The following is a 19,618-nucleotide window of genomic DNA, read 5'->3' as shown; positions in this document are numbered from 1 at the left end:
ACCCATCCAGATGCCTTTTAAATGCTGTAGTTGTACCAGCCTCCACCACTTCCTCTGGCAGCTCATTCCATACACGTACCACCCTCTCTGTGAAGAAGTTGCCCCTTAGGTCTCTTTTATATCTTTCCCCTCTCACCCTAAACCTATGCCCTCTAGTTTGGACTCCCCCATCCTGGCAGGAATACCTTGTCCATTTATCCTATCCATGCCCCTCATAATTTTATAAACCTCTATAAGGTCAGCCCTCAGCCTCCGATGCTCCAGGGAAAACAGCCCCAGCCTATTCAGCCTCTCCCTATAGCTCAAATCCTCCAACCCTGGCAACATCCTTGTAAATCTTTTCTGAACCTTTTCAAGTTTCCCAACATCCTTCCTGTAGCAGTGAGGCCAGAATGGAACGCAGTATTCCAAAAGTGGCCTCACCAATGTCCTGTCCAGCAGCAACATGACCTCCCAACTCCTTTACTCAATGCTCTGACCAATAAAGGAAAGCATACCAAACGCCTTCTTCACTATCCTAACTGCATGCGACTCTACTTTCAAGGAGCTATGAACCTGCACTCCAAGGTCTCTTTGTTCAGCAACACTCCCCAGGACCTTACCATTAAGTATAGAAGTCCTGCCCGGATTTGCTTTTCCTAATGCAGCACCTCACATCTATCTAAATTTAACTCCACCTGCCATTCCTCAGCCAATTGGCCCATCTGATTAAGATCCCGTTGTACTCTGAGGTAACTTTATTTGCTGTCCATTATATCTCCAATTTCGGTGTCATCTGCAAACCTATTAACTATATCTCCTATGTTCGCATCCAAATTGATTGGAATCCTGGCTGGATTCCCCTGACTAATGCACCCATCCTGCACATCCCTGAACACTGTGGGGCAATTTAGCACAGCCAATTCACCTACCCTGCACATCTTTGAACTATGAGAGGAAACTGGAAGAAATGCATGCAAACACGGGGAGACACGTGCAAACTCCACACAGGCAGTCACCCGAGTCTGGAATTGAACTTGGGTCCCCGACACTGTGAGACAGCAGTGCTAACCACTGAGCCACCGTGCGCACGTGCACATTCTCCCCGTGTCTGTGTAGGTTTTCTCCAGGTGCTCTGGTTTCCTCCTACAATCCAAAGTTATGCAGGCTAGGGTGAATTGGCCATGCAAAATTGCCCATAGTGCCCAGGGGTGTGTAGGTTCGGTGCATTTGTCTGGGGTAAATGTAGAGTAATAGGGTAGGGGAATGGGTTTGGGTGAGTTGCTTTTCAGAGGGTCAGTGTGGACTTGTTGGGCTGAAGGGCCTGTTTCCACACTGTAGGGAATCCATGACTTCCATGAGTTTCTGCCATTAATTGGATGGTAGCCAGGTTGGGTTGTCAGCCTTAATTTGCTTACTTGGTTGCTACACAGAATTAAGTTTAAATCATTGCTGAATTGAAGGTAACTTGTGTGATGGTTTATCCACAATGACTGGCATTCCTGGGTAAGAAGTGAATTTAAGTTGCTCCGAAGTTGGACCTCCCAGCCTAGTATTCTCAGAAATCCTGCCTAAGACTGAATTAAGCAGGTAACTGCCTCACACGAGGGCCAGGAATTCAGGTGGGTCACTGACTGGAAATTGCAGTAAAAATACTAACCGGTATCTGCTCCCGACATCACATCACATCAGGTCACGGCCTTCGAAGGACCCCAAAGTCAGGGTCCTGATTGGAAATCCCAAATTCCTCAGAAGGACCAAAAAGCACTCAAGGAAATAAAAGACTAGGCATTGAAGCGAGAGATAATCTGATAAACATATCTGACGCCCTCTTAGACAATTGAAAATAGTCTAGAAGATCCAAACAGGCCCAAGGGCATCGATAAAGTTAGATTGTTGATAATATCTCTGCCCCAATTAAGAACCCATCACAGTCTCTCCTGAAGGTAACATCTGCAACACATCCACAAACTGACTATACTGAGATTCGGATAAACCAAAGCATTTCTCTGGATCTCAAGAGTGATGCTCAGCTCCTTGTTGACGTAGAATCCCTAAAGTGCGGGAAGATGCCCTTCAGCCCATTGAGTCTGTACCAATCCTCTGAAAGAGTGAACCACTTTATCCCATTACCCTGCATGACCCACAGTTAACCCACCTAAATTGCATGTCCCTGAACACTGTGGGCAATTTAGCATGGCCAATTCACATAATCTGCACGTCCTTGGACTGCAGGTGGAAACCAGAGCACCTGGAGGAAACCCACGTAGACTTGAGGAGAACGTGCAAACTCCACACAGACATTTGCTTGAGGGTGGAATCGAACCTGGGTCCCTGGCGCTGTGGGGCAGCAGTGCTAACCACTGAGCCACCCTACATATTCAAAGGCATAGTCAAGGGGAAAATGATTCAGAAAAGGTTTGCAAGGATGTTGCCAGGGTTGGAGGTTTTGAGCTGAATAGACTCAGGCTATTTTCCATGGAGTATACAAGGCTGAGGGGTGACCTTATAGAGGTTTATAACATTATGCGGGGCATGGATAGGGTATATAGACAAGGTCTTTTCCCTGGGGTGGAGGAGTCCAGAACAAGAGGGCATAGGTTTAGGGTGAGAGGGGAAACATTTAAAAGAGATCTCGGGGTAATTTGTTCATGCAGAGGGTGCTGCGTTTATGGAATGAGCTGTCAGAGGAAGTGGTGGAGGCTGGTACAATTACAGCATTTAAAAAGCAACAGGGTGGGTATATGAATAGGAAGGGTTTGGAGGGATATGGGCCAGGTGCTGGCAGGTAGGACTAGATTGGGTTGGGATATCTGGTCGGCATGGAGAAGTTGGACTGAAGGGCTTTTTTGTTCATTAGGAATGCTCCTGACACCCCTGACTTGTGCATTGTGCCATTCCTGATGAAGGGCTTTTTGCCTGAAGCGTTGATTCTCCTGTTCCTCGGATGCTGCCTGACCTGCTGTGCTTTTCCAGCACCACGCTCTCGACTCTGATCTCCAGCATCTCTTATTGGAGATGGTTATAGTCTGGCATTTGTGTGGCGTGAACATGCCCCCCCCCCGCCCCCCCCCGCCTTGTCCTGCCCTTGCCCTGCCCTTGCCCCTTGAGCTGGTACAAGTCACAGGTTTGGGAGGTATGCTATGAGGAAGGCCCTCTGAATGGCAGTGCCAGCTTGGTGTTTAATGTCTAACCAGCACTGTTTGCCAATGATTGGTCAGCCTTCCTTAACCTGGCCTCATTGCATCCGGAAATTAGTCCCAGCAAACCTCGCTTTCACAAGAGTTGGCTTGTGTGCTCCACCACAAGCAAATGAAGGAGCAAGAGAGAGAATGGGATAAGCCGTTACCCTTTACTCTGAGATTCTTTCAAACCAAAACCAGTCAAACATCAAATCAATCCGAAATGAACACCATTCGCCTGCAAACCCCTTCCACCCTTCAGCTCGGAAACCCAACAGCATCTCTACCCTGCCTTTAACCAGGAGAATTAGCGCATTCAGCACTAAAACAGGGAACTAATGACTCATGGGTCTTTCACATCCGGAATCTAAGCTCATCGCCAACACAGCAAATGTTGGGACTATATCCTGATCACTTCCTCTCCAGTTAAGATCATAAAATAAAATAAGCAACACGAATGGGAGTCGAGTATGCTGTTCCTGTAACCTGCTTTACCGGTCAATAGGATCACGGCTAGCATTTCACATACCTGCCCGGCCCATATATGCCTGGAGTCCCTTAATTTCGGAATATCTATGGGTCTCAACCTCCAATATACCCAACAACTGATTATCCGCAGTCTCCGGGATTAAGAAATTCTAAAGATTTGCAGTCTCAAAGCACAGAAATTTATCTTTATCTCACCCACCGTAAGACCGATCCATCAGTGTTGGGTTAGAGTTGCAATAAGCACACATGCTATCGGATGTAACACACTTAACCCTGGAATTCTCTCTCTCTGTCTCTGCCTCAAATCCTTTCAAACCCACCTCTTCATCTTGCCTTGCGCTTTAATTTTTCCTTCTTTCGCTCAGCATCGGTCATTTTTGGTTCATGTCCCTGGGTGGCACCTCACTTCGATTCTCAAAGACTTTCCTTCATTGCTGTTTGCAATTTTTGATGTTTTGGCAGCAGCTCTGCAGGGAAGGTCACCCATGTCCCTCGTTTCAACTCACATCCGTGCAACCTTTGACAGCATCTGACCGCACAACTACGTTCAACGCTGCGGGATCAAAATCCTGTGACTCCATCCCTAATTACACCTCGCCGGCAAATTCGCTGCCCGGGCTGCAGCTGGTCAACTGGGCAGCTCACCGCCAACTCTTCAAGGACACCTGAGAGTTGGCAACAGTTGCTAATGATGACCATATTCCCAAAATCAAACAAAAATATTCTATTGGAATTTCACCAGCCGGAAAACCACCTCCTTCTCTTCCGTGTTGACTATTGCATCAGTTCACCACTAACCCATGCGCTGCTTCCTGTCTTGATGCTGATTACAACAACCACTACATTTGTTCTGGTCTTGAATATTCTCCAAGATTCTTTTGTAAAGACTTGGCACACTTCACCTTAAAGCTGGGGTTCCATCATGTTGGCTTTAAAGTGACTACATCCCTTTAAATATTGCCACAATCCTCGGCCAACAACTTGACCTTTTATTCACACCTGTGCATCCTTCGGTAAGTTGCCAAATTCAAAAACGGGCCAAGAGTTCATATTCATTATCACAAGTTCCCTGAGAGTTACCTTTTTTCTAACTAACTGTGTCTGAGGGGAAATAAGTCACCCATTAACTTTCAGGCCAATTACATTTCCAGGCCAACTCTTTACTCACAGGCTTCACACTCTGCCTTTAGTAAAGGGAAGAAAATGTTCATCATTGACTATGATGAAGTCTGGTGGCTCAGTGATTAGCACTACTTGCCTCACAGCACCAGAGTTTGTTTCCATCGTCAGGTGACTGTCTGGAGTTTGCACATCCTCCCCGTGAGTCTGTGTGGGTTTCTTCCGGGTACTCCGGTTTCCTCCTACAGTTCAAAGATGTGCAAGTTAGGGTGGATTGGCCATGGGAAATTGTCCCATAGTGTGTAGGGATATGCAGGCTATATTAATACAGGGATGTGAGTGGGATGCTCTTTGGAGGGTCGGTGTGGACTCGATGGGCCGAATGGCCTGCTTCTACACTGTAGGGAATCTATGATTGTCCACTGTTCTAAGTATGAGGTTATTCAATATTTCCCATTCCTTCATCTCACATTGCCTGCCAACATGCGATTTCCAAGTGGTGTTGAATTTTTGTTGTTTTGGCTTCCTTTCTATCCATTCTTGGGATGCGAGAATCACTGACCAGGCCAGTATTTATTGTCCATCCCTAACAGCCTGAGGGAAAATACTAAGTCACCTTCTGAAACCATGGCAGTCCACTCAGAGCAATCATTTCCTGTGGCGGTTTGATGTAACGTCCTTTCCAGGGAAGGTAAGAGGAAGTCGTGGGTTGGGAGCCACACCTAGGTTGCAAGGAACTTTGTAGGATGGTAGACCCTCCTTCCCTGGAGAGCATCAGTGAACCAATTTGGTGATAGTTTCGTGGTCACAGCCACCGAGTCTAGCTTTCAATTAACTGAATGTATTATTTAATCCAAGTTAAAGTCCACTGCCTGCCAAGGAAAATGGAATCCTAACCTGATTGAATGGTGGACCAGACTCGATGGGCTGAATGGCTCCTACATCTCATGGGCTTATGGGCTACTGTTGGTGGGACTTGTTTGACCTCTGCAGAGCTGATTTGAGGATACCACCTGAACCATTTGTGTTGTCGTCCTGAGAGTCTGAGTTTCGAAGTGGAGCATTTTACACCAAGACTCTTGTCTCAGGCACTGGAGTAGCACGTCCCACCTACAGAGAAGCTGTATTTTAAATGATTAACATCGCAATGCTGTGCAGATCGTCTTAGGAGGGGATTATAATATCGGAGCACCATTCTCGTTACTGGATTTGAAGGATCTTCCAAAGGTTCCTATCTAGTGATATCTTTCCTATTCCTGCCCGACCTGTATCATAATGCTACCACCCCATTCTGCCAATTTGCAAACTTTTGTCATGCAATCATAGAGTCACACAGCATGGAAACAGACCATTCGGTCCAACTGAGCAGGCTTCCCAAACTGGTCCCAGTTCTGGATTCTGAAAAAGGTTCACTGGACCCAAAACGTTAACTCTGATTTCTCTCCATGGGTGCTGCCAGACTTGCAGGGCTTTTCCAGCAATTTCTGTTTCTGTTTCTGATTTCCAGCACCCGCAGATCTTTCAGTTTATATTTGGTCCCATTTGCCTGTGTTTGGCTGATATCCCTCTAAACCTTTCCTTTCCATGTACCTGTCCAAATGTCTTAAAGGAGAAAGTGAGGACTGCAGATGCTGGAGATCAGAGCTGAAAACGTGTTGCTGGAAAAGCACAGCAGGTCAGGCAGCATCCAAGGAGCAGGAGAATCGACGTCGATTCTCCTGCTCCTTGGATACTGCCTGACCTGCTGCGCTTTTCCAGCAACACATTTTCAGCAAATGTCTTAAATGTTGCAATTGTACCCAACTCCACCACATCCTCTGACAGCTCATTCCATACACGCACCACCCTCTGCATGAAAAAGTTGCCCCATAGGTTCCTTTGAAATCTTTCCCCTCTCACTTTCAACCCTCTAGTTTTGGACTCACCTACTCTGGGAAAAAAAAACACCTTGACTATTTCCCCCATCCATGCCCCTCATGATTTTATAAACCTCTATGAGGTCACCCCTCAGCCTCCAATGCTTCAGTGAAAATGTCCCGGCCTATCCGTCCTCTCCTTAAACTCAAACCCTCCAGTCTCGGTAACATTCTTGTAAATATTTTCTGCACCTTCTCAAGGTTACCAACATCCTTCCTATGACAGGACAACCAAAACTGAACGCAGTATTCTAAAAGTGGCCTCACCAATGTCCTACACAGCCACAACATGATGTCCCAACAGAAGACTTCTCTTTCTACCTCCCTATCCATGGCCCCTCGATAGTGCTTCACATTCAGTGAAGGTAATGGACCTCCCTTTAACATTTATAGAATCCCTATAGTGTGGAAACAGACCATTTGGCCCAACAGGTCCACGCCAACCCTCCGAAGAGTAACCCACCCAGACCCATTCCCCCCTACCCTATTACTCTAAATTTACCCCTGACTAATTCACCTAGCCTACACATCCCTGAACACTGTGGGTAATTTCCCATAGCCAGTTCACCCTGACCTGCACATCTTTGGACTGTAGGAGGAAATTGGAGCACCCGGAGGAAACCCACGCAGACACGGGGAGAATGTGCAAACTCCACACAGATAGTCACCAGAGGGTAGGATCGAACCTGGGTCCCTAGTGCTATGAGGCAGCAGTGTTGACCACTGAACCACTGTGGAACATTGAGGGTGGCTCTTTTCTCTCAGAGACTCACAAGAATTCTCATTCCCAAAAACCTTGGAAGCCCCATCATCAGATGAACCCAGGATTGAGACAGATGTTTAATGGACGGTGGAATCAGCAGGTTAAAGTACAGCTGAGACTACAATCAGACCAGCCATGATATAATCGGAGGTCAGAACAGGCCATAAGGGCCAAATGGCCTACTCCTGCACCTCCAGAAGAAAGTGAGGACTGCAGATGCTGGACATCAGCGTCAAGAACATGGTGCTGGAAAAGCACAGGCAGTCAGGCAGCATCTGAGGAGCAGGAAAATTGACATTTCGGGCAAAAGCCCTTCATCAAGAGGGCTTCCTGATGAAGGGCTTTTGCCCGAAACATCGATTTTATTTCTCCTTGGATGCTGCCTGACCAGCTGTGCCAAACTCCTGTTACTCCATCGTACGCATTAACGTTAGGAGATAATTCTAGTGGTAAACATGGCAGCCCATGTGCACAGCAAGATCCCACAAAATGGTGAGGAGACGGGCCATCACATCATCAGTGTTTGGTGCTGGTCGTTGAAGAATGATTATTGGCAGGAAGTCCGATTTCCTTGGCTTTTCTTCAATTCCAATTGAGAAGTTGCAGCCTGATAGAAGCTGCTCAGCTTAATCAATCACCCTGTTCCCTCCACAATTCCTTCGTATCATTTACCGCCTTTCATACATGCACCTGGGTAAACCCATCGGGAAGGTTGATATTGCTTCTGTAAGAGAATTTTGCCCGCTCATAATTCTTTGTTCAAATCATCTCAGGTCCAAACTTGTAACTGTGGCCCAGACACCCTCTTAAATCCCCACCATCATCACCATCTCAACTGTGGACGCATCTAACTGCTTTGTTCCCTTCCTTTCAGAACAGGCTTAAGGAGCCCAAGTGTTCACAGCAACATCACTTTGTGATCCTTTGACGTTAACCTTTCCTGTCATTGTGAAGCAGAGTTCACCAATCACTGGATTGTTTGCGTAACCATCATGAATCAGGTTAGTTTCACCCTACTGAGGATGTGATATTGTGGTAGTAATTCTGCTCAGTTTGAGAGGAAAGTTCAGACATTGGGTGTATGTGCTTGGCTGAGGAGCCAATGGTGTGAAGCAGCTGCCTCTGAGATTATGTCTGAACACCTCACAGTCTGAACCCATCCTGGGTCTGATGGAAAAAGGCTTAATTTTTCTGAATCTGCCGCTTGTGATCCCTCACACCAGGCAGGGTTCCTGCAAATCTACGTTGTACTCTTGCAGAAGCAGCAATGTCTTTCCATTAGCTTATAGCCCAACAAGACTCCAACCTGACATCCCATTCATCTTTATAGAGGCTCAGTCATCGCTAGCTCAAGGTTTTATGTGGGTCCATGTATTTATCACTTTGTCGGGGGTCAGTTTGCTCAGTTGGCTTGGTGGATGGGTTGCAATGCAGAGTGACACTATAGGTTAGGGCTAGGGTTAGCCTGGGTTCACTCCACACACTGGCTGAGGTTACCACAAAGGACTCTCTTTTTCAACGTCTCCCCTCGCCGCAAAAGAAACAACAGAAGGTTGTGTGCACAGCCCAGACCATCAGAGAAGCCAACCTTGCATCCATGGATTCTATTTACACGTTGCGTTGCTGCAGATAGGCTGCCATCATCAGCAAAATGTGATGATGCTGCTCCTTTAACAAGGTTAATTTGTCCTTGATTTGTTTCTCAGAGAGGTCGTAAAAGACACACACTCTGAAAAGTCTAAATTGAAGGGTTTTAGATCCAATTTGATTGTAGCTAACAGATACTGCCTCAGCCAACTGGCTTTCAAGTTTAAAAAGGAACATTTGTACAATGAAAGGGGAGTGAGCAGTTCTCCCAGCTCAGCTTTTCTCTGGCTGTTCACTGACAGCGGTCAGGCAGCTGTAAAAGCTACTGGACCCAAAGATGCAGGTGCAGGCTGACCCTCCCTCTCTCTCTGACATCTCTCCTGTAAGACCCTCTGACTGTACCTTTTGTGCCAAGGGGTGTTTATGGGGACTGTTGCAAGTATTTGGAATAACATCATTGAGTTGGGATTATCTGTTGGGTTTTCAGAGAGGTTACGTTAGAGTCATAGACATAGAGATGTACAGCATGGAAACAGACCCTTCGGTCCAGCCCGTCCATGCCGATCAGGTAGCCCAACCCAATCTAGTCCCACCTGCGAGCACCCAGTCCCTATCTCTCCAAACCCTTCCTATTCATATACCCATCCAAATGCCTCTTAAATGTTGCAATTGTACCAACCTCCACCACTTCCTCTGGCAGCTCATTCCATACATGTACTCTGTGTGAAAACGTTGCCTCTTAGGTCTCTTTTATATCTTTCCCCTCTCACCCTAAACCTATGCCCTCTAGTTCTGGACACCCCGACCCCAGGGAAAAGATTTTGTCTATTTACCCTATCCATGCCCCTCATAATTTTGCAAACCTTTATAAGGTCACCCCTCAGTTTCCGACGCTCCAGGGAAGATTAGATTACATTACAGTGTGGAAACAGGCCCTTCGGCCCAACAAGTCCACACCGACCCGCAACCCACCCATACCCCTAACCTAACACTGTGGCCAATTTAGCATGGCCAATTCACCTGACTTGCACATCTTTGGACTGTGGGAGGAAACCGGAGCACCCGGAGGAAACCCACACAGACACGGGGAGAACATGCAAACTCCACACAGTCAGTCACCTGAGGCAGGAATTGAACCCGGGTCTCCGGCGCTGTGAGGCAGCAGTGCTAACCACCGTGCCACCGTGCCCCAGCTTGTTCAGCCTCTCCCTATAGCTCAAATCTTCCAATCCTGGCAACATCCTTGTAAATCTTTTCTGAACCCTTTCAAGTTTCACAACATCTTTCCGATAGGAAGGAGACCAGAATTGCGTACAATATTCCAACAGTGGCCTCACCAATGTCCTGTACAGCCGCAACATGACCTCCCAACTCCTGTACTCAATACTCTGACCAATAAAGGAAAGCATACCAAACGCCTTCTTCACTATTCTATCTACCTGCGACTCCACTTTCAAGGAGCTATGAACCTGTACTCCAAGGTCTCTTTGTTCAGTAACACTCCCTAGGACCTTACCATTAAGTGCATAAGTCCTGCTAAGATTTGCTTTCCCAAAATGCAGCACCTCACATTTATCTGAATTAAACTCCATCTGTCACTTCTTAGCCCATTGACCCATCTGGTCCAGATCCTGTTGTAATCTGAGGTAGCCCTCTTCGCTGTCCATTCCACCTCCAATTTTGGTGTCATCTGCAAACTTACTAACTGTACCTCTTATGCTCGCATCCAAATCATTTATGTAAATGACAAGAAGTAGAGGACCCAGCACCGATCCTTGTGGCACTCCACTGGTCACAGGCCTCCAGTCTGAAAAACAACCCTCCACCACCACCCTCTGTCTTCTACCTTTGAGCCAGTTCTGTATCCAAATGGCTGGTTCTCCCTGTATTCCGTGAGATCTAACTTTGTTAATCAGACTCCCATGGGGAACTTTGTCGAATGCTTTACTGAAGTCCATATAGATCACATCTACCGCTCTGCCCTCATCAATCCTCTTTGTTACTTCTTCAAAAATCTCTATCAAGTTTGTGAGACATAATTTCCCATGCACAAAGCCATGTTGACTATCTCTAATCAGTCCTTGCCTTTCCAAATACATGTACATCTTGTCCCTCAGGATTCCCTCCAACAATTGCCCACCACCGAGGTCAGGCTCACTGGTCTATAGTTCCCTGGCTTGTCTTTACCGCCCTTCTTAAACAGTGGCACCACGTTTGCCAACCTCCAGTCTTCCGGCACCTCACCTGTGACTATCGATGATACAAATATCTCAGCAAGAGGCCCAGCAATCACTTCTCTAGCTTCCCACAGAGTTCTCAGGTACACCTGATCAGGTCCTGAGGATTTATCCACCTTTACCCATTTCAAGACATCCAGCACTTCCTCCTCTGTAATATGGATATTTTGCAAGATGTCACCATCTATTTCCCTACAAACTATATCTTCCATATCCTTTTCTACAGTAAATACTGATGCAAAATACATTTTCCGCAGCTCCACACTAAGGCCGCCTTGCTGATCTTTGAGGGGCCCTATTCTCTCCCTAGTTACCCTTTTATCCTTAATGTATTTGTAAAAACCCTTTGGATTCTCCTTAATTCTATTTGCCAAAGCTATCTCATATCCCCTTTTTGCCCTCCTGATTTCTTCTTAAGTATACTCCTACTTCCTTTATACTCTTCTAAGGATTCACTCGACCTATTCTGTCTATACCTTACAAATGCTTCCTTCTTTTTCTTAACCAAACCCTCAATTTCTTTAGTCATCCAGCATTCCCTATACCTACCAGCCTTCCCTTTCACCCTGACAGGAATATACTTTCTCTGGATTCTTGTTATCTCATTTCTGAAGGCTTCCCATTTTCCAGCCGTCCCTTTACCTGCGAACATCTACCCCCAATCAGCTTTTGAAAGTTCTTGCCTAATACCGTCAAAATTGGCCTTTCTCCAATTTAGAACTTCAACTTTTAGATCTGGTCTATCCTTTTCCATCACTATTTTAAAACGAATAGAATTATGGTCGCTGGCCCCAAAGTGCTCCCCCACTGACATCTCAGTCACCTGCCCTGCCTTATTTCCCAAGAGTAGGTCATGTTTGCACCTTCTCTAGTAGACAATAGACAATAGACAATAGGTGCAGGAGTAGGCCATTCAGCCCTTCTAGCCTGCACTGCCATTCAATATGATCATGGCTGATCATTCCTAATCAGTATCCTCTTCCTGCCTTATCTCCATAACCCTTGATTCCACTATCCTTGAGAGCTCTATCCAATTCTTTCTTAAATGAATCCAGAGACTGAGCCTCCACTGCCCTCTGGGTCAGAGCATTCCACACAGCCACCCCTCTCTGGGTGAAGACGTTTCTCCTCATCTCTGTCCTAAATGGTCTACCCCGTATGTACATCCCCGTAGGTACATCCACATACTGAATCAGAAAATTTTCTTGTACACACTTAACAAATTCCTCTCCATCTAAAACCTTAACAATATGGCAGTCCCAGTCTATGTTTGGAAAGTTAAAATCCTCTACCATAACCACCCTATTATTCTTACAGATAACTGAGATCTCCTTACAAGTTTTTTTCTCAATTTCCCTCTGACTATTACGGGGTCTATAATACAATCCCAATTCAGTGATCATCCCTTTCTTATTTCTCAGTTCCACCCAAATAACTTCCCTGGATGTATTTCCAGGAATATCCTCCCTCAGCACAGCTGTAATGCTATCCCTAATCAAAAGCACCTCTCCCCCTTCTCTCCTGCCTCCCTTTCTATCCTTCCTGTAGCATTTGTATCCTGGAACATTATGCTGCCGGTCCTGTCCATCCCTGAGCCATGTTTCTATAATTGCTATGATATCCCAGTCCCATGTTCCTAACCATGCCCTGAGTTCATCTGCCTTCCCTGTTAGGCCTTTGCATTGAAATAAATGCAATTTAACTTAATAGTCCTACCTTGTCCCTGCCTGCCCTGACAGTTTGACTCTCTTCTGTTCTCAACTGTATTAGTCTCAGATTGACCTCTTTCCTCACCATCTCTCTGGGTCCCACCCTCCCACCTTACTAGTTTAAATCCTCCCAAGCAGCTCTAGCAAATCTCCCTGCCAATATATTAGTCACCTTCCAATTTAGGTGCAATCCATCCTTCTTCTACAGGTCACTTCTACCCCAAAAAAGATTCCAATGATCCAAAAATGTGAATTCTTCTTCCATACACCAGCTCCTCAGCCATGCATTCATCTGCTCTACCCTCCTATTCCTGCCCTCACTAGTTCATAGCACCAGGAGAAATCCAGATATTACTACTCTCGAGGACCTCCTTTTTAAATTCCTGCCTAACTCTCTGTAATCTCCCTTCAGAATATCTTTTGTTTGTGTTTCATTCGGTAATCTTGTTAGTAAGTTCAGTTTTGTTTAACACTAAGTGGTTTCACCAGCTGATTCACCCCTGGAATATCTACATTACACCTGCTTAAAACAACTGGCAAAGCTAGTGTCTGGGCTACTTTCTTGAACTGTTTTGAGGGGGTCTGGCCTGGTCCATAACAGACTACCCCTCCCACCTCCGTAATGCTCTCTTCCAACCTCTTCCATCAGGCAGAAGATACAGAAGTCTGAATACACTCACCAGATTCCCCCCTCATTCTTTTATATTCCATTCAGCGTATAAATACAGCAGGTACTTTTTTATAAACTAAATTGAGTCACCCTTGTGCTACATGACATTGAATTCCAAGTATCACTTTAACAGCTTCTTCCCTGTCATTATTAGACTGATGAATGGATTCTCTAACTTCAAATAATGTTGATCCTGTGAATGTTGTCCTTGCTTCATGCACATTGTGTGTGGTGTGACCTGTATTTCTCATTCTGTCCCAGGTTTTTCACACTCTGATCTGTATGTCCTTGCCTACAACAATCTACCTGTATTGCTCACAAACAAAGCTTTTCCCTGTACTTTGGTACACATGACAATAAATCAAATCAATCAATCAACGATAAAGCATTCAGTTTACCAAAGGCGTGGAAATCCTTAGCTTATATCACTACCAGTTTTGGTCTCTATCACTCTTTCTCTCTCTCTCTAACGAGGAGGTGCCGGTGTTGAAATGGGGTAGGCAAAGTTAAAAATCCACACAACACCAGATTATAGTCCAACAGGTTTATTTGGAAGTACAGATGCACAATCCTTTTTTCTGAAATGCTCGGGACCAGCTGGTTTTCGGAATTCAGAATTTTTCGAATTTCAGGATAAGTGGCAGTTTGATGGTGAAATTTTTAAAAATCTTACCGGAGGAACAGACCCACCGAGTAAAACAGGCCTGGAGACAGAATTGAGGCCTGCCAGTGCTGGGCCATGCCCCCACACCTCGCATCTGAGTGACACGCATTGAGTGGGTGGGGACTTGTGTTAACTGTTTGCACGCCAAACACCTTTGTTAATGAGAAAAAAAACTTCACAAAAAAACCTTCGGACTTTAGAGCTTTTCAGGATTTCGGCTAAAAGGTTGTCTACCTGCATTAGCTTTCTGAGCGCTGCTCCTTCATCAAGTAACTAAATCCTAGAATTACATATGGGATTTACATATTAATGAATTGATACCTGTAACCCATTCTAAAAGCTGAAGACTTGACAGCAATCTCGGTTTGTTCAATATATCGTATCAGTTGCACGACCCAATGATCTTGTGCTATAAATCCTGCGTCTTACGATCCTGCCCCACTAGCTACCTGACAAAGGAGCAGCGCTCCTAAAGCTTGTACTTTCAAATAAACCCATTGGACTATAACCTGGTGTTGTGTGATTTTATCCTATAGACGAGCAACTTATACTTTTCCTCAACTCTGAAGTTAAACTCTTGAATCTAAAACATCTTTTCTAACAATCTCTGCCTTTAATGTTTTGTGGTCTTGATATTTTTAAATCCCTCTGCTCTGCCTAGGTACCGAGTGTACTTATATAAGTAAATAAGAATGAGGAGCAGGAGTAGACTGTCTGGTCCATCGAGCCTGCTCGATAAGGTCATGACTGATCTTTTTGAGGCCTCAGCTCCTCTTCCCTGCCTGCTCACCATAACCCTTAGTTTCTTTACTGTGCAAAAATCTTTGGCTTTAAAACATTCAGTGAGGTAACCTGAACTGCTTCCCTGGGCAGGGAATTCCACAGATTCACAATCCTTTGGCTGAAGAAGTTCCTTCTGAACCCAGTCCTAAATCTGCTCCCCCTCGTTTTGAGGCTATGCCCCATTGATCTAGTTTCACACTCCAGTGGAAATAACTTCCCTGCGTCTATCTTGGCAATTCCAATCATAATTTTATTTGTTTCACAAGATGCCCCCTCATTTTTTTAAATTCCATTCAGAGTATAAATACAGTGGGCACTTTTTTTATAAACCAAATTGAGTTACCCTTGTGCTACATGACATTGAATTCCAAGTGTCACTTTTGAACTCACTTGTTCAGCTTACCAATGACTGGATTAAACTCCCTCCAATGTAGAAACAGGCTGTTCGGCCCAACAAGTCCACACCGACCCGCCGAAGAGTAACCCAGCCAGACCCATTTCCCTCTGACTAATGCACCTAACACTATGGGCAATTTCCCATGACCAATCCACCTGACCTGTACATCATTTGGGCAGTGGGGGGAAACCAGAGCAAACTCATGCAGACACGGGGAGAATGTGAAAACTCCACACAGACAGTCACCCGAGGTTGGAATCGAACCCTGGTCCCAGGCGCTGTGAGACAGCAGTGCCAACCACTGAGCCACCGTGCTGCCCCAACCCTTGATCCCTGTAGTTTCCTTCAGTCTTCTAAAGGATGAGTTCTATCTTGTATTATCTGTAAATTTGGAAGTGCTGTCTCACACAATTTTATTGTGTATTTACTGTAACAAAACGTGCCAAGGTGCTAATTCAGGGTATTGTAAAATAAAGTAAGCCACTAACTTACTTCATGGGATGAGGTCATCGCTGGCTAGGCAGCATTTATTACCGGTCCCTAATTGCACAGAGGGTTTGTAGGCCAGACCAGCTAAGGTTGGCAGTTTCCTTCCCTAAAGGACATTAGTGAACCAGATGGGTTTTTCCTAACAATCTGTAATGGATTTATGGTCATGGTTAGACTCTTAATTCTGGATATTGATTGAATTCAAATTCTACCATCTGCCATGGTGGGATTGAAACCCAGATCCCTAGAACACTACCTGGGTCTCTCGATTTACAGTCCAGCAATAATACCACTGAGCCATCGCCTCCGATAAGAAAATTTAATGGTCAAAACTTTGAACAGAGGTAAGATCAATAAGATGAGTCCAAACCCTCTCAGAGTCATAGAGTTATAGAGCACAGAAACGGACTCTTCAGTCCAACTCATCCATGCTGACCAGATATCCTAAATTAATCTAGTCCCATTTACCAGCAGTTGGCCAATATCCCTCTAAACCCTTGCTATTCATGTACCCATCCAGATGCCGTTTAAATGTTGTAATATCTCTGTACGTGGCTTAGTGTCAATTTCAATCCGTCAACCCCACAGTAAAGCACCTTGAGAGAATTGACAACACATGGATCTCTATCTAATGGTGAGCTGTTCTATAATATTCTACGTCCAGGATATTCCCAGTCCAATCTTCAGGAAGGCTGGAACAAAGTTAGTATGCAGGATAATGTCTGTTTGCAACATGACATTCCGTGGAACGTGCCCTGTACTTGAGCTGATGATTTGCAAACACGGTTTTAACAGCAGCTCATCCATAATGTCGGCATTTTTGTGGCCATCGGGGAGGCAAGATTCCTTCCTGGATTTCCATCACAGTTGCAGGAAATCCACATCCTTGCTGGTTTGATGTTCCCTGCCCGATGATCAGCTCCGATGCCCACTTTGATCAGACAACATGATAAGTTGTCAAACTTATCATGGTATCCTTAGCTTTCTGATCTCTAAAGCCTCTCCACAGAAATCCAGGTGGGTTATGTAATGACAGCCTATATTCCAGAATATGCTCAGGGTCTTACATATTTCAATCTATTTGTCGCTTACACAGCACATATAAGCCTAAGTCAAAACGTGGGGTACTGGAAAAGCACAGCAGGTCAGGCAGCATCCAAGGAGCAACAGAGTGAAAAGCTTATGCCCAAAAAGTCAATTCTCCTGTTCCTCGAATGCTGCCTGATCGGCTGTCTTTCCCAATGCCACACCTTTTGACTCTGATCTCCAGCATCTGCAGTCCTCACTTTCTCCCAGTTGTATATAAGTCTAACCCATCTGAGTCTTTTCTCAGAAACTAACCCAGGGATTAACCTAGTAAACATTGTCAGAACTGTTTCTAATACATTTACATCCTTGCTTGAATAAGGTGACTAATACTGTTCAGTGTTCAGAATGTGGTAACACCAACGTCCTGAATAAATGAAGCAACACTCCCCCCCCCTACCTTTGTATTCAATCCCACTCATAATAAACAATAACATTCCTTTTGTCTTTCCTAATTACTTGCTGCATCTACATACTAATCTTTTGCAATTCATTCCCAATGACATGCTTCAGTATCTCTGAGCTTTGTAATCTCTCAACAATGAGATAAACTGCTTCGTGTTTATGCTGAGTACGTAATGGACAATTTCCTATTTTTCCCAATATTATACTTCATTTCAAAGATCATCGCCTGCTCGCTTCAATTATTTATATCTTTTTGTAGCCTCCTTGTGTCCTCTTTACAACTCACCTACGGCAGTAAATTCCAAGTATTTTCCCCAGGTGACCCCCATTTCAAGGTTTGAAAGTTGCCACAACCCCTCAGTGGGGACTAGGAGTGTTGGTTGGAGGTTTCTGTGAGAGTAGGGTGTTGGATGGGAAGGGGTTACTATTAGTCTCAGAAATAGAATGACGGTTAGACAGGGCGGTGAAGAAGGCTTTTGGCAGACTGGCCTTCATCAGCCGGGCATTGAGTATAAGAGTTGGAAGTTATGTTACAGTTGTACCAGACATTGGTCAGGCCGCGCTTGGAGTATTGTGTTCAGTTTTGGTCACATTGCTATGGGAAGGATGTCAGTAAATGGAAAGAGTGCAGGGTGAATCTCCCTCTACATTGTCCCTATCAGGCACTCCAAGGTCAGAGACAGCACGTGGTTAGTTACAGGGTGAATCTCCCTCTACACTGTTCCAAATCAAACACTCCCAGGACAGAGATGACACGGGGTTAGTTACAGGGTGAATCACCCTCTACACTGTTCCACATCATACACTCCCAGGACAGAGATGGCACGTGGTTTAGTGCAGGGTAAAACTCACTCTACACTGTCCTGATCAAACACTCCCAGGACAGAGATGACACGGGGTTAGTTACAGGGTGAATCTTCCTCTACACTGTTCCAAATCAAACACTCCCAGGACAGAGATGACACGGGGTTAGTTACAGGGTGAATCTTCCTCTACACTGTTCCAAATCAAACACTCCCAGGACAGAGATGACACGGGGTTAGTTACCGGGTGAATCTTTCTACACTGTTCCATATCATACACTCCCAGGACAGAGATGGCACGTGGTTTAGTGCAGGGTAAAACTCACTCTACACTGTCCCGATCAAACACTCCCAGGAGAGCGACAGCATATGTTTAGTTACAGGGTGAATCTCCCTCTACACTGTTCCACATCAAACACTCCCAGGACAGGGAAAGCATGGAGTTAGATGCAGGGTGAAGCTTCCTGTCCATCAAACGGACCCAGGACGTCGACAACACAGGGCTAGATCCAGAGTCCCTCTCTGGCAATCAAAGGTTTGAAATTTCCTCTCTCTCTACCTCAGGCTCCTCTGCTGAGACACACCTGATTGACTGAGATTTTGGCCATTTCCCTTAATATCTCTTTGAGGGATCCTGGATTGGAATTCATTTTAAAACATGGTCAGTGAAGCAACTTTGTGATGGCTTATGCGCCAGAAGTGCTTTCGAAATGCAAGTTATTGCAATCCAAAGTTCAGAATTGCACTCAGCTGTGTTCCATTCTCATGGTGCAACACTTTGCCTGTTCTTGGGCACAGAGTCAGTTGGAACACCAAGCTCTCGGGCAGAAATGGGAAACCCTTTCTTCCTCTCACGGAGAATAGGATCAAGAAAAGAATTTAGCAACTCAAATGCTCACCACCCTAATTAGATCATTATCTAGTCATTGTGGAAATTCCCCACGGGCTGTTATAATTTGTCAGCAACCGCAGACAACTTCCTGTAAATGAATCTGATCATTTAATCTGTGTTGGATTTATGAAACCACTCCACTCGCAAACAAATTTTCTCCATGGTTTTGAACGTGTTCCAGCTCCTCAATTTCACTCAAGTCAGATAAAAGTCCCTCGCACGGACTCCCCCACTTCCAGCATTCTAACTTTCTACTCTCCCTGCAGTTACTTTTTGTTGGAAAGTGAAGTTGTGTCAAAAGTTGTCAGATACTGCGATGGGGAGAAAGTGAGGACAGAAGATGCTGGAGATCAGAGTCGAGAGTGTGGTGCTGGAAAAGCACAGCAGGTCAGGCAGCATCCGAGGAGCAGGAGAGTCGATGTTTCGGGCATAATCCCTTCATCAGGAA

The sequence above is a fragment of the Chiloscyllium plagiosum genome, unplaced genomic scaffold, assembly GCF_037043375.1.
Source record: "Chiloscyllium plagiosum isolate Xiang-an unplaced genomic scaffold, Cpla_swu_hap1 HiC_scaffold_33, whole genome shotgun sequence".
NCBI classification, from domain to species: domain Eukaryota; kingdom Metazoa; phylum Chordata; class Chondrichthyes; order Orectolobiformes; family Hemiscylliidae; genus Chiloscyllium; species Chiloscyllium plagiosum.
The sequence above is the reverse complement of the archived record's forward strand: the minus strand, read 5'-3'. Positions refer to the sequence as shown.